The sequence below is a fragment of the Arvicola amphibius genome, chromosome X (assembly GCF_903992535.2).
Source record: "Arvicola amphibius chromosome X, mArvAmp1.2, whole genome shotgun sequence".
In the NCBI taxonomy this organism is placed as follows: domain Eukaryota; kingdom Metazoa; phylum Chordata; class Mammalia; order Rodentia; family Cricetidae; genus Arvicola; species Arvicola amphibius.
This window is the reverse complement of record NC_052065.1, coordinates 127,424,161-127,438,612: the sequence shown is the minus strand read 5'-3', so window position 1 is coordinate 127,438,612 and position 14,452 is coordinate 127,424,161. Positions and strand designations below refer to the sequence as shown.

The 14,452-nt window shown below is 35.4% G+C and overlaps 1 pseudogene; it reads right to left on the bottom strand.

Annotated features, from left to right (window-relative positions):
- Nucleotides 1–8,513: 8,513 nt before the first annotated feature.
- On the bottom strand, nucleotides 8,514–9,324 carry LOC119804493 (annotated as a pseudogene).
- Nucleotides 9,325–14,452: the final 5,128 nt, after the last annotated feature.

The window sequence follows — 14,452 nt, the reverse complement described above, 5'->3', positions numbered from 1 at the left end:
AATTTCATTTTTTCACTTTTATTTTTGTTTTACTCTTTTGAAAGAGGTATTTCTACTTTTTACAAGGTTATTACAGTCTAGATATAGTTTTATTCTTAATCTCCTCTCAGTAATATTGAAAATTTATACTCTGTTTTATGCCTTATTTTAACATTGTATGTTCAAATAGTATAATTTAATTATCCGCATCCTAATTTATCATGATGAGTTATCATGAACATATGATATCTCTTTGTTTCTTTTCATGAATCAGGAACAAATCTACATAGTTGAACTCTCTCCCAAAGTTTTCCCTGTTACACCTTTGGATTTTTGTCAACTATCACCATTTTTATAGTGACAGTGTTTTACCATTCTTTTGTTTTTTAAATGTGTTTGTTTGATGAGTATATAGGTGATTGCCTACATGTATGTCTATGCACTATATATGTGTCTGGTGCTTAAGAGATCAGAAGAAGTCCTCAGATACCTGGAAACTAGATTTCCAAATGGTTGAGAAACAATTTGCAATAAATGAAAATTCAACCTGGGTCCTCTGAAAGAATAGACAGGGCTTTTAACCACTGAACCATCTTTCCAGTCCAGTCAGATTTTCTTATTTCTCTTATATTCTATAGTTAAAAATTTTAGGGGATTTCTTTCTTATATTTTATTATTTTTAATTTGTATATAAAGTAATATAAAATAATGAGTTTTACTATGAAAGTTTTAAACATATGTATGGCCAGTGGCAAATGGAGTAGGACATAGAGATCAGGCATCATGTTTTCATTTGTATCAGGCTCAAGAATTTTGCTTAGATAACTCCACTAAGGTAAAGAAAGCCAGGGGTCCATGCTTCATCACAAGGGGGACTAATCAGGATACATCAAATTGAAGCAAAGTTAGAATTCATTATGGATAGATTTTTGTTCAACAAGATGGCTCAGCAGATAAAGGAGCTTATTACCAAATCTGCCAACCAAAATTTGATCTCCAGCACCAGGCTGGTGGATGGAAAAAACGGGCTTCCATAGTTTGTTCTCTAACCTCTATATGTCTGTGTATAACCCCCACAGAGATTAATGCATTTTTTAAATAACTTAAAGAGAATAGATTTTAACACAGATTTAATCTTGGACATTAATACAGAGGTATTTACAACATGGGAATACACACTCAAGTGAGCATATGAGATTATTAAGAGAGAGTTGTGTTAAAGTCTTTTAGTAGCCATGTATATGATTTAAGTGTAAATTACATTATTAAAAAAAATTCTAAGTTCCTTTTGGTAAGTTAGTTGTTGTAGGATGATCACTTGTTTATTTCCTGCCCACTTAGCCCCAAAATAATTACACAGAGACTGTATTAATTAAATGACTGTTTGGCCCATTAGTTCTAGCTTCTTATTGGCTACCTCTTACATATTAATTTAACTCATTTCTATTAATCTGTGTATTACCACATGATTGTGGCTTACTGGCTAAAGTTTTGGCATCTGTGTCCAGTGGGGCTACATGGCTTCTCCCTGACTCTGCCTCTTTTCTCCCAGCATTCAGTTTAGTTTTCCCTGCCTACCTAAATTCTGCCCTATCAACAGACCAAGGCAGTTGCTTTATTCACCAGTGGTATTCACAACATACAGAGGGGAATCCTGCATAAGTTATTTTTTATTTTACTTTCTTTTTCTTATTTTCCCTCATCATCCTTCTCCTCTACTTCTCCTACTTTACTCCCATTGGTAAATAAAATCATGTTTGTTCCTGAGTTGCATTGAGCTGATAAAGATAAAATCTTGGGGCACAGGGGTGAAGGACTACTAAGTCATGAGAGTCAATTTATGCATTTGGGATATAAACAAAGATTATAATCTTGTTTGTGAGTCTCATAAAGTTAAAGGTTTCCAGGTAGAAAATGAGTAAGTTTAAACTCAAAGGTCATATATGCTTTGGACTTAAACATGCTTCATTACCATTTAACATTCTTATTTAAAATATAAATTTTAATAGAGCCTTTATATAGTCTGTCTTTGTTCTGAATATTGTTAGTCATGTCAAATTCAAAATTATGTTCTTTCTTTATGTCGGCCTGTCCTTTTTCCCTTTATATTTTTCTATTCTTTCAAATGAACATATTTTCGGGAAATGTGAGCCAACATCCATTCTACTCAGATAAGGTACCAGTGGAAGACAAAATTATAATTTCACCAGTCCAGCTTGGGGAACATATGTATTTATTGGGTTTACTTACAGAGCATGGCTGAGAACCTACTTAAAGGATCAGGGGCAACTCTAAAGCTGCTGTACTTTGACAAGGATAATGACTTCCTTATAAGTGCTAGATGGAATCCCCCTTTCAGGTAGTCTTTCACTTTCTATATACTCTAGTTTCTCCCAAGATCACAAGTAGCTGGAGTAGGGTAGGAATGGGTAATGGCTAGATTTTCAGGTAAGATACTATCGCTTTCCCATCCTTCATGTATTAAAAAAATCAGTAGCTCCATTTCCATAGAACAAGCTATTCTATATTGTTCTTCTCAGTCAGTTGCCATGTCTACCTGACTGAGGTAATTTCCATTTCAAAATCATGTTAAGACAGAAGAAACTATAACTCATTGTTTCTTGCTTTGTCTTCCTTCCTTGCTTCTTTCTTTCCTTCCTTCCTTCCTTCTTTCCTTCCTTCCTTCCTTCCTTCCTTCCTTCCTTCCAACCCCTTTCTTCCTTCCTTCCTTCCTTCCTTTCTTTCTTTCTTTCTTTTTCCTTTCTTCTTTTCTTCCATCATCCCTCCTCCTCCTCCTCCTCTTCCTCCTCCTCCTCCTCCTTCTTCTCTTCTTCCTCTTGCTCCTCCCCCCCCCTCTCTCTGTCTGTCTGTCTCTCTCTCTCCTCACTCCCTCTCTCCTTCTCTTTCTCTCCTTGCCCCAGTTTCTTTCTTTTTCAGGGTTTCATGTAGTCCTGAGAAGTAGGTAAAAATCTCATTTATTGTGCAGATTAGTCTGGCCTCGAAGTTGCATAGGTATACATCATACACAGTTCTGTGGCCAAATACTTAACTCCTAGATTTCAGGACATTTCAATCAAATTCTTGGATAAAGGTGCTCTTTCAATTTCACTTTCCATTTCCTTAGTTTTCCATAACTATCCAGCTAACTGTGTAATTCTACTTTTCTTATACCACTCCTTCCATTGCTTTCTATCTTCTATTTCTCTTCTTCCCTGTACTCTTCTTTATCTTCTTCCATGTTATTCACACACAGTGAGTTTATATTAAGAGGAAACAATGTTGTTTATCTTTCTGGGGTTTGGATTAGTGATTTCCAGTTCCATTCAATTTCTTGCATGTGACCCTGTTTTGCATAGCTGAATCAAACAAAAATTCTGTATATATACCACACTGTCTTCATCCATAGCTAAACTGATTCATTATCTTGATTATTGTGAATAGTGTTTAAATAAACAAGGGTGTGTAGATACTTCTGTGGTTCTTTTAGATTCCTTTGGATAAGTACAAAAGAGTCGTATACCTGGGTTATATGGTTGGTCTATTTTTTTTTTTACATTTCTAAGGAAACATGATATAATACTTCATTTTAATTATGTTTTAAACAATCAATGGAATCATTATTAACTTCCATCCCTTTCATATCATTGCTTTTTTATTTAGTAATTCTACATTTTTATAGTTTGACCTATTTCTAAGTTTAAACTAGAGATAAAATTTTCATTACTGTCTGTTATAATTTTTATTATTTTCTGTAGGGTTATGCTGAAGAAAGGAGAGAAAATGTTATAAACTTGCCATCTTCTATCACACATCTTCTAAATCACTGCTTCTTAGTGAACTAGTTCTTCTGTAAAGAATGTTAGAGTCCTAGATCTGTCATATTCTAGCAGTGGATCTTTTCAAAATTAGTTAATCTCTTTGAATCACAATTCCTTTGTTTATAATTAGATTATAATAAGGGATGTATTTGTTTTTGTTCTTCAGAATGTTACATGTCATGACTATTGCCTTAATTATTAGTGACTACTATTTTACTTTTACAACTTTTATAGTATAGTGAAGAAATTGAGTGGGCATTCCAATTTTAATCATGTTGTCTGATAAAGCTATCATGTGTAGCATCATCATCATGATAAAATTAGACAACATTAATTGTTGTCTGTGTAACATTTAGAAATCCTGGAAAGGAGGCATGTGAGTTACAAGGATAACCTGAACTATATACTGATTTTATCATAAAATTAAACAAAAGTAGAAAAAAGAAGAAAAATAAATGGAAGGAAAGACAATTAAGTATACTATATCCCATAACAGAGTTTATTCAGAATCTCATGAGTCCAACCTAACTAATAACTACAGAAGTTTTCCTATAATCACACCTATCTATATAGTAAGGGATGGTGAAATAGTCCATCTTTGTTAGAAACTCCAATTATAAATTACCATGCAAAGTACTTAACAGTGCAATTCCAACAATAAAAATAGTAAACGTGGTGCTGTTAAGGTAGCTCAGTGGTCAAGGATGCTTACTTCTCATATAGAGAACCCAAATTCATCCTCCCAGAAACCATATGGCATAACTTGTAACTGCCTATAACTCCAGCTTCAGGGAATGTAACTCATTCTTTTGGCCTCTGTGGACACCAGCATCCAACATACATACATACACACACACAGACACATAAATAAAATAAAATCTTTTTAAGAAATGGAAACTATTAAATCAGTCAACCATATATTGACTATTCAAAACATCATTGAGAAGAACGTTAGCAACATAAAAAGTTTTATCTGTAGTAGACAAACATTTTTTCCCATGGCCACTGATGTTTTTTCTACTGCTGTATCATCCTCTCCTATTGTGTATGGACATAGTCAATAAAATACAGCTCAGGTAATGGGATATCAGTGCTGGGATAATGTTTCACAGTTTGTGTCAGCAGTCTTATCAGGAGACAGACTTGTCCTTTCTGGATTTGACTAAGGAAGCTGGCATGCTATGAGATTTCCCTGTGGAGAGGGCCACATGGAAAGGAAGTGAAAGGATTCTCCAGCAGATGGCTAGTGAAAAAAAAATTGGCCTCAAGTTTGACATATTGCAAGGAACCAACCCTGGCAAAAACCACTGGATCTTGAAAGGAAATTTTGTCCTGGTTGAGTCTCAGATAGGACCATACTCGTGGTCAGTACCTAGATACTAATTTTGTAAAATACTGAGACAGAGCCCCCTTTAAGCTGTGACCAAAGAAAGTATGAACCACAGCAACTTGAATGATATAAATGTACATTTGTTTGAAACAACAAAGTTAGTTTACATAAAAAATTAATTGTAAGTGAATTTTGTGTTGCTAGTTTCAAGGAAGCTAGAACTGCTATGTCTCGCTCATTTCCTTATTTCTACTAACATTATGTATATTGTTCTTAACAGTTATTACATAAAATATGTCCTAAAATATTGAAAATACTTCATGGCATTAATGTTACCATAATATTAATAAAATAATAACTATAAATATGGTAATTTTCATGTTTTACAAATACATTGAAGAACACACATACATGTAATTTAAGTATCTACCTTAACAAATAAAATGAAGTACTAATAAAAGCAAGGACAAAATCGCATATCATAGATACAAGAAATCTGCATGTTGACTCAGGAAACAATGTGGATAAAGTTTGCATTTAATTTCTTTTCTTTTTGTAATACTCGATTGGAAAACATCCAGTTTATAAATTTTATCGGCATAGGCTTAACATAACGTACTTAACCAATTGCCTAAACCTACTTTTATGTCCAGGTAGAAATCATAGTAAGTATTTATTAGTAGTTTTAATGACTAAAAGTAAAAACAATCAAAATTATTTATATAGAAGATCAATTTTAATTTAATGTGAACTTCACAGTAAGCTAACATTACTTGGCTCACATTTCAAACAGAAAATAAGACAGATACATGCTGGAAGTAGTGTGTAATGTTGTCCTAGTACTACTCACAAGTCATGGCTCACCTTGGATTCTACTTATTAATAGAGCAAAGAGAATACAGATATGTACAGTTATTTTTTCCAAACAAAAAATAAGCCTACTATATGGCTTCTAGAGAATAAACTTATAAATACTTTGGATATTATTAAACCAAAATTTTAATTGTTGATCTTCATATATTTGCTTGTGTTGTAGTACTGTATGTCAACTTAACAGGCTTTAGAATTACCTAGGAGACAAAATTCTGCATATATTTGTGAAGGAATTTCAAAATTGGTTTAATTGAGGTAAAATGTCTACCCTGAATATGTATGGCGTCATTCTATGAGTTTGTATCTGGGTCGAATTAAAAAGAGAAAGTAAACTGAGCATGAACATTCATTAATTCTGATTCCTAACTGAGGACACAATGTGACCAGCAGCCTCACATTCTTGTTACCATGACTTTCCCCCCATGAAGTTCTCCCATAATAAAGCACAATAAACACTTATTCCTTAAGTTCCTTTTGTCAGGGATTTGTAGCCCGATTAATAAAAACCCATAAGCATATATTGGGGTTCAGCCTGAAGGTCAGAAAAGCAAAGCAGCCAGCCACTGGCTCTTACCTCTACCTCTATCCAAAAATGCAATCCTGCCTCCAGGAATCTCAGAATGAGACTGACTGTCTTCGAGCTTTCTTTTCTTGTTTTATGTTCCTCTTTAGTGCTGAGATTAAAGGAGTGCACCACTACTGCCCAATTTCCATGTCAAACTAGTGTGTCTATGGGATTAAAAGTGTGTACCACTGCTGCATGGTCTGTATGGCTGATCACTGTGGCTGTTCTACTCTTTGATATTCAAGTAAGCTTTATTTAGTAAAATACAAATAAAACATCACTACAGGTATTTCATCACAGTAAGGAGAAAAAGTGTGATTGTGATTATGAATGTCACTAGGTATGTGTAGAGGTCACACTATAGCCTCATGTTTTGATCTTTTATCCCAACTTGTGTGAAACAGAATCTCTTATTATTTTCTGATATGTTTACCCAACAGTAGATTCACTGACTTCTGAGGAGTCTCCCATCTCTGTCTCCAATTTTTCTGAGGGTTCATTGGGATCATATGCCTGTAACCATGCCTGGTTTTATATGGGTTCTGGAGATTTGAACTGACATCTTCTTGTGTGTAAAGTACCATTCCTACCAAGACATCTCTCTATTTTTTTCACTAACACTTTTAATAGAAGTTGGTATTTAATAAATAGAGATTGGAAGTTTCCTATAGATGTGGAAAAAATTAAGTGAAACTTCTATGACATTATGGCCAGAAAAGGAGATGATCTCCAAATAATGAAAAATCAAATAAAAGCATATACAAATTAATCTAAACAGTATTTTCTGCTTTCTTAGAGAGCTTTGATTCCTCAAAAGTTCTTCAGATGAGACTTCAAAGAAGTCAAAAAAAATGTTTTTCTACCAAAGGAATTCCCGAAGATGTCATCTGGATTCCGGAACTCAGACTATTGTAATATCTTATGCATCCTCTGCTATGATTTAATCCCTAAAATTAGGATTTGTAATAGACTTTTAACATATCTGAGAATACTTCCTATTCTTCAGCTACTTATTTTTTTTTGTTTCTGAACCCTATATATTCTTAGGATTTTTTTTTTATCAAATTAGTACCAGATTCTGATATATCTCTAATGTTCTTGGATAAAGTATATCTCTGCTAGCCTAGAAGTTGTAATAACCTACCATATTTTAACAGATTATTGAAAGAAATCCACTGGTAGTAGCTGTCATAACCCCATGTGTGTTTCTTTTCTCTTTTCTCTAACAATAAAACTATTAATTGTTGATTAATTCACATCCATGCACCTTTTGACTCTTGAGTACCTCACTAAAATAACGGTAGGTATATTAAACATTCTTGTTCTTTTTTTTGGTGATTGATAGGTTTATTAACAAAACTGCGTGAGCAATACAAAAGCACAGCAACAAATAGGTGGTGGACCCCCTAACCCATACACAAAATTTTTCAGTTCTCTTGTACATGGATAAATGGTAGAAAAGTTTGGTCACTGTTTGAATCTTGACTATACCTGCTGAAACTGATCTGTCAAACCTACACTAGCTCACTGTAATTATGTATGAAAACAAGTTATTCCAGATTCTTATAGCACTTGTGCAAATGTGTATTCACACGTGAACTGCCATCTCGTTCTCTGTATGTGTATTTAACTTCCAGTTTCTGGGGTCTAAGGTTGAAGCCTGACATACTCTTTGGGGTTTTATGCGCACAGCACTGGTGGTATTTAAGTCTGTAATGTGATACAGGCAGAGTAAACTAAGGCAGCTGTGAAGCCTGAATAAAACCCAGGCCAGGAGAGGGTACAACAGCCAGTTTCCTGATGGCGTTCCTCACTGGCATGAACAAACGTGTCTTTTTCCTCCAATAATCTCGTCAGTGGCTTGCATGTCGCCGCACCAGTAACATATGTAGGCCTTTATAACAAAACCACATCTGCCTGGAAGACACAACACAGCATGCTTTCAGGATCACTGATTGCTCTTCCTTTCTCTTGGTCTTTTTGTCCCAGAGCGTGCAGGTGCTGGAGTCTTTGGTGCCTCTTCTTTCACTGTGGGCACAGGCTGTTTGAAAATGATTTCATCATCTTTATTGTCATCAATCTCGGTCACTTGTGATTTTCGTCTCTCAAAAAAATGTTGGTGTACAAACTGGTGTGGGATCCTGGGTACCCTTGGACTCCTGAGTGCCCTGTGAAGCCCCTTTCTTTGAATTAGGTAAGACCAACGAAGGGAAACTATACTTGATCCCCTTCTTAGCTAGCTTCTTCCAAAGTAATTTTTCCTTCTTCCTGAACCGATATTCCATCTTTAACATTTGCAAATGCCCCCGTTTCTGATTATAGTGATTCACTGCCGGAAATAATGGCTGATGAAAGGGAACATTCCACTCTTTAAAAAGGTCCTTATGGACTTTTTCTGGTGGCATAAATTTACATGATAGAATTCTTGCACCAAAAAGGTAGTTGTCCATTGTTTCTGCAACTATCTTGGCAACATCCTCAGACTCAAACTCCACAAAACCATACCCTCTGCTGTTTCCAGTCCGTTTACTTCTGAACAGTCTGTATCTGCTAATAGTGCCAAACTGGGTAAAGTAATCATAGAGGTGACTTTCAGAAAATGTTGCTGGCAGATGGCCCACAAAGATCACTCCAGGATTAAGACTTTTTGCTTCCTTCTTTTGCTTTTTCACGAGCTGATGGGCTTGTGTCAGAACCTTCTGAAATTTTGCTTCTTCCTGTGGGTTCAGCAGCGCTAGACTCGGCTCTGTGGGAGCCATGTTGAAGGAGTCCTTCCCAGCCGTTGCACGCGGAGGTCCCGCAAATATTCTTGTTCTTGAGCCACAGAGGAAAACAATGCATTGTAGGCAGAATATGAAATACACAATTAAATTTAATACTTCCATTGAGACATGGGATGCACTGAATTTGTTTGTTAGCATTGCAGGATTAAAGTCCTCATTTCTTGGCTTAAATACTAGTTTCATCTACTAAAAGCTTTTCACAGATAGTTGCTATGGACCTTCTCAGAGGCCATTCATCTAGCAATATCACAGTGAGCAACATGAATTTTTGCATTGAATATCAGGCATGCTTTAACATCCTTATATAGGAAAAATACTACTTAAATGGCTCATGTGATAGTGGGGACCATTATGATGATTCCTATTTATTTAAAATCAATTTACATGAAATTTTCACTACATAAACCAAATATCAACAAAAATGTACATGTATTAAATAATAAGTGTATAGAAACTTGGTAAGGGAAGACTCCTTTAGAATCTTGCCATCCTTGATTTTACATGAGTATTACAATCAGAAAAAAAAATGTTTAAAATTAGAAAAATACACTGATCAATAAAACTGATAGTAAGTAGAACAAATATTAATTTTGAAATGAGACAAGACTGTTTCCAAATTATAGCCTATCCACAAGCATGTGTAGTTTGGAAAATGAATTCATTATATGGGCATAGTAGAAAATAAGGACCCTTTTCCTCCTACTGGGTTGGTTTGTCCAACCTTGATATGAGAGTTTGTGCCTAGTCTTATTTTAACTTCCTATAGTGTTCAGTTGATATCCCTGGGAGGTCTATTTTTTTCTGAAAAGAAACAGAGAAGCAGTGGATCTGAGGGGAGAAAAGAATGGGAGTGCTAGGAAAATTGGAGGGATAGGAAAATGTCTTCAGAATATAGCTTATGAGAGAGGAATAAATTTTAAACAAAGAAGAAACTAACTCAACTGATTGTTGTAAGGTTTAACAGTAATAAAGTTGGTAATTTACATAGCATAACACAAAACACATGGCATTCTAAACTTGGAAGCTAAGTTGACTTTACTGAAAAATTTGCATCGAAAAAACTTCTAATATTTAACAAACATGGCATGGAAGTAAAAAATCTATTAGAGTTATTGGTAGGTAAATAGATGGGTGATAGATGATAGATAGATGATAGATAGATAGATAGATAGATAGATAGATAGATAGATAGAAGATAGATAGATAGATAGATAGAAGATAGATAGATAGATAGATAGATACATACATACATACATACATACATAGATACATAGATAGATAGATACATAGATAGATACATAGATACATAGATAGATAGATACATAGATAGATACATAGATAGATAGATACATAGATAGATATATAGATAGATGTAAAATACACTTGACAGATTTTGACAGCATATTATTTCCCTACTTTTTCAAGACATACCTGTTAAAATCTAAAGAGTGAATGATTTTGTATATGTCATATACATGTTGATTTTACTCTTGGCAAGGAAGCTGAGTACGAAAAGGTCATGAGATATTTTTTCACACAGCCTATGATTTTTTTTCTTCTCAGTGCCTTGTAGCATGTGCCAAAATAGGCGATGAGACACCACGACTGAAATTATGCTTTTAATGCATTACAAATAGCTGTCATTTCATTTCCAAGACCTCTCTTTCAGGGTTTTTTTAAAATGAATTTTTCTTGGAATATGTTCAACAATCAACGAAGAAAAGGCACTGAAATGCCAAATCAATGCCTCTTGTACATGGCAATCTAACTGGCAAATAGAAAGTTGAAAAAGAGTGTAAATGTATCTATTCATCTCCTCTCTTTATAGTAATAATTTTATACCATCGAAGAGAAATGCTATCACTACAGGTTAGATATATGGTAACACACATAAACAGGTCCCTAAAATATTAAAATTCAGTATCATTGTTTTTCTCATTTTGGGAAATTGAGGCATGAAGAATATCCAATAACTGTCTCACATCAAATTACTCTTATTTTCAGAATAATTGTGGAAATAAGTAATTTCGTGACCTTAGCACTGCCATGACTTGCTTATTATTTCTCTTGTTAACAAGGTAGTCTTCCACTTAAGTAATGTCTACCTCTAAATAATTCACTGCCAACTATATTGGGCACATGATCAAATTTAGGAATTATAGTGCCAGAAAACACATGGTTTCTTTTGTATATTATCACTGTTATATAAATCTCAGAAGGGCTAAAACTGTACTTATTTACTATAAATTATTTTTTTTCTGAAGAGTCAGCTTTTCAAGACATCATTATAGAAAGGACTTTATAAAAATGGCCTTGTCAGGTATCAAGTAGTTCCATAGGGAGAAGTGAATGAATATTCCGAGTAGTTGTTGTACTAGTAGAAATTATAGGCTGGGAAATGTAGGTAAATACCATGTTTACAAGCTTACAGCAAAAGCGTGCTGACATTTGGCAGGTTATAAGCTGATGATTTGTATAAGTAGAGACTTTGCTAGAAGGCAATTTTCTGTTAAGATTTTCTTCTGGACATGTGCAAGTTACCTAGGGAATCATTACCCAACTACAAATTTTGGATAAAGACCTGAAATTAAAGAAAGAAAGATCTTCCATGGGAAGAAGTTTTCCACATCAGACCAAAGATCCCTAAAAAGGCTATGCCATAGTTAGATTATCCTGGTTTTCCTCAATCAAAATAGAATTGAAGTGAGAAAGAATATATGTCATTATTTCCTTATGTAGTGTCCTTTAAACTGCATGGCTTTGTGTTAAATTTTTCTTTTCTTAATCACTCAGATTAAGACCTATTTCCTCCAGGTTTCACATATTATTTTAGACACCTCATGCCATGTTAGAGAAAACCAGAATTGTTTTTGAAGTTTTGACAGTGACACAAAGTAATTATTGACATGATATACACAAAAACATACTTGGTTCCAAGGTATAGGAGGTATCACATTATAGGTAAATAGTTTCAAAAGAACATTATTATATTCGGGATAATAAGACAAGATAAGAAAATTACATATGGCAAAGAGGTATCAAGTAAGAATTATAGTTATAATATTTAGTCTATTCATATTTGGCAAAAGTAAATAAAATACTCTATTTTCTATCCTATCTTTGTAAGTCTAAAGTCTCATATCTAATTTATCTTTTATAACTAAGAGGGAACTATAATTATAACTATCCAGTCTTCAACTCTACCAAATCCCCAGAGGGATATAATATTACCTAAGTAAATAGGAAGTACATTGTAAGCAAATTTCAAAATTCTAGAAATGACAGGAGACTTCTGGTTGCCTGAATAGTCACTCAACATTCTTCCGTAACAGTGGGTCATCTGTATTCACCCTATGGGCCTAGATTATCTGGAAGATTTCTTAGTGAAGCAGGATATTTGAAGGACTGCCCAATCTATTTTGGCAAAATAGGTCAGTTGCTTTCTTCTGTGTTTTGCAGAATGTCTGGCAGACTTTCATGAAGCAGGAGCCCTGCAGGACCATCTCACCTTCTTTTGGTAAGTTTTTCAATAATTTTTCTGTGGGTTCTGCATGTTCAGATTATATAGCATATTGTCAAGCAGTTGAAGCAAGAGCAGTTTCTTGCTCAAATGGCTAGTTTTGCCACATTGAAAGCAAACTCCATAAGGAGCTTCCTTGATGCCCATCATTCTCTTGAAGCAGATTGGTGGTGCCAGGAGCACATGCATCTCACTGTCCTTCAGGCATAAACTAACCGGGTGGCAACACGGGAGGCTGCTGCACCTTATTACAACAGAATGGGCCCTGCTTGCCTCATAACTACAAATGGCACCCATGTGGATAACTGAATCCACAGATAGCCTGAGAAAGCTTGGGAAAGAATAGAGTAAAGCATGTTTTCTTGGTAGCAGCAATTTCTCGGGTCTGCTCTGCTTGCTAGAGGCAAGCAAGCACTCTCATCTAAGAGAGGCTTCCTGACTCAGCTTTAGTTGCAAAACGCAGCTCTTTTAAGAGGTTCTGCCAAAAAACACTTAAACGGTGTTGATGAAAAGCTGAATGCATGCTTTTTGGTTTTCCGCCATAGCAGGAAAAAAAGCTGTGCCATTTTAAAATGCTGGCTTTCTGGGCCATCCTGCCAGGGCAAACTCTGACTCTTTCAGGCAGGCAATTCGACTGAGTGTGGTCTATGAGCAGAATGTTGCAGCTTGCTTGCTGGCAAGGATCTTGAAATTCCATAGAGTTGTGGCAATAAAAATGTCTACAGCCAGTACCTCTGCTATGAGACTGGAAAGCTAAGGAATGGGCTGGATTTAGCCATCAAAGCCACGACTTTAATCCTCTCCATAAAGACTCATGTGGTTAGAAAAAGAGAGATATACAGTAAAGAGAGATTCAAAGACAAAGAAAACCTCTGAATGGTTTATAGTGAGTTAAAAATATATGCAGGCTAAAGGTTAAAGTTCTTAAAAGTCAAAAAATAATGAAAGAATAGCTGGGTGTGGTAGCACACACCTTTAATCCCAACACTTGGGAGGCAGAGGTAGATTGGCCTCTGTGACTTCAAGGTGTGGTAGCACATGCCTTTAATCCCAATGCCTGGGAGCCAGAGGCAGACAGATCTCTGTAAATTCAAGGTGTGGTGGCAGATAGCTTTAGTGCCAGTGCTGGGTGTACGCGCCAAATGTACCAGCAAAGGTACCAGCGGTTATAGGGGTTAGGAAATAACCACGATAGTCCTTTATAATAAATCAGTTTTAATACAAGGGAAAATAAGGAAACTTACAGAACCAAGGGTCCAGCGGAGCAGAAGGTATGCAGGGGAGAACCAAACGGGGCTCCTTCCGGCGCCCCGATCCTATTTAAGGGGTTTGCTACTCCGCTGGGGCAGCCACGCCCCTGAACGCAGGGATTGGGCCAGCTGCCCCAACATCTCCCCCTTTTGTCTAAATAAGACAGATTCAGAAACCAAATACAACTATATACAATGGGAACAGATCATATAAAATTACAAGAAGTAAACAATATCAGGCGAGGAGTATATAACAAAAAAATTTTTCTAATCACTCTACTTTGGGAAGTCTAAATAATCTAGAAGGTAGCTACCATTATCTAATCTTCAACCC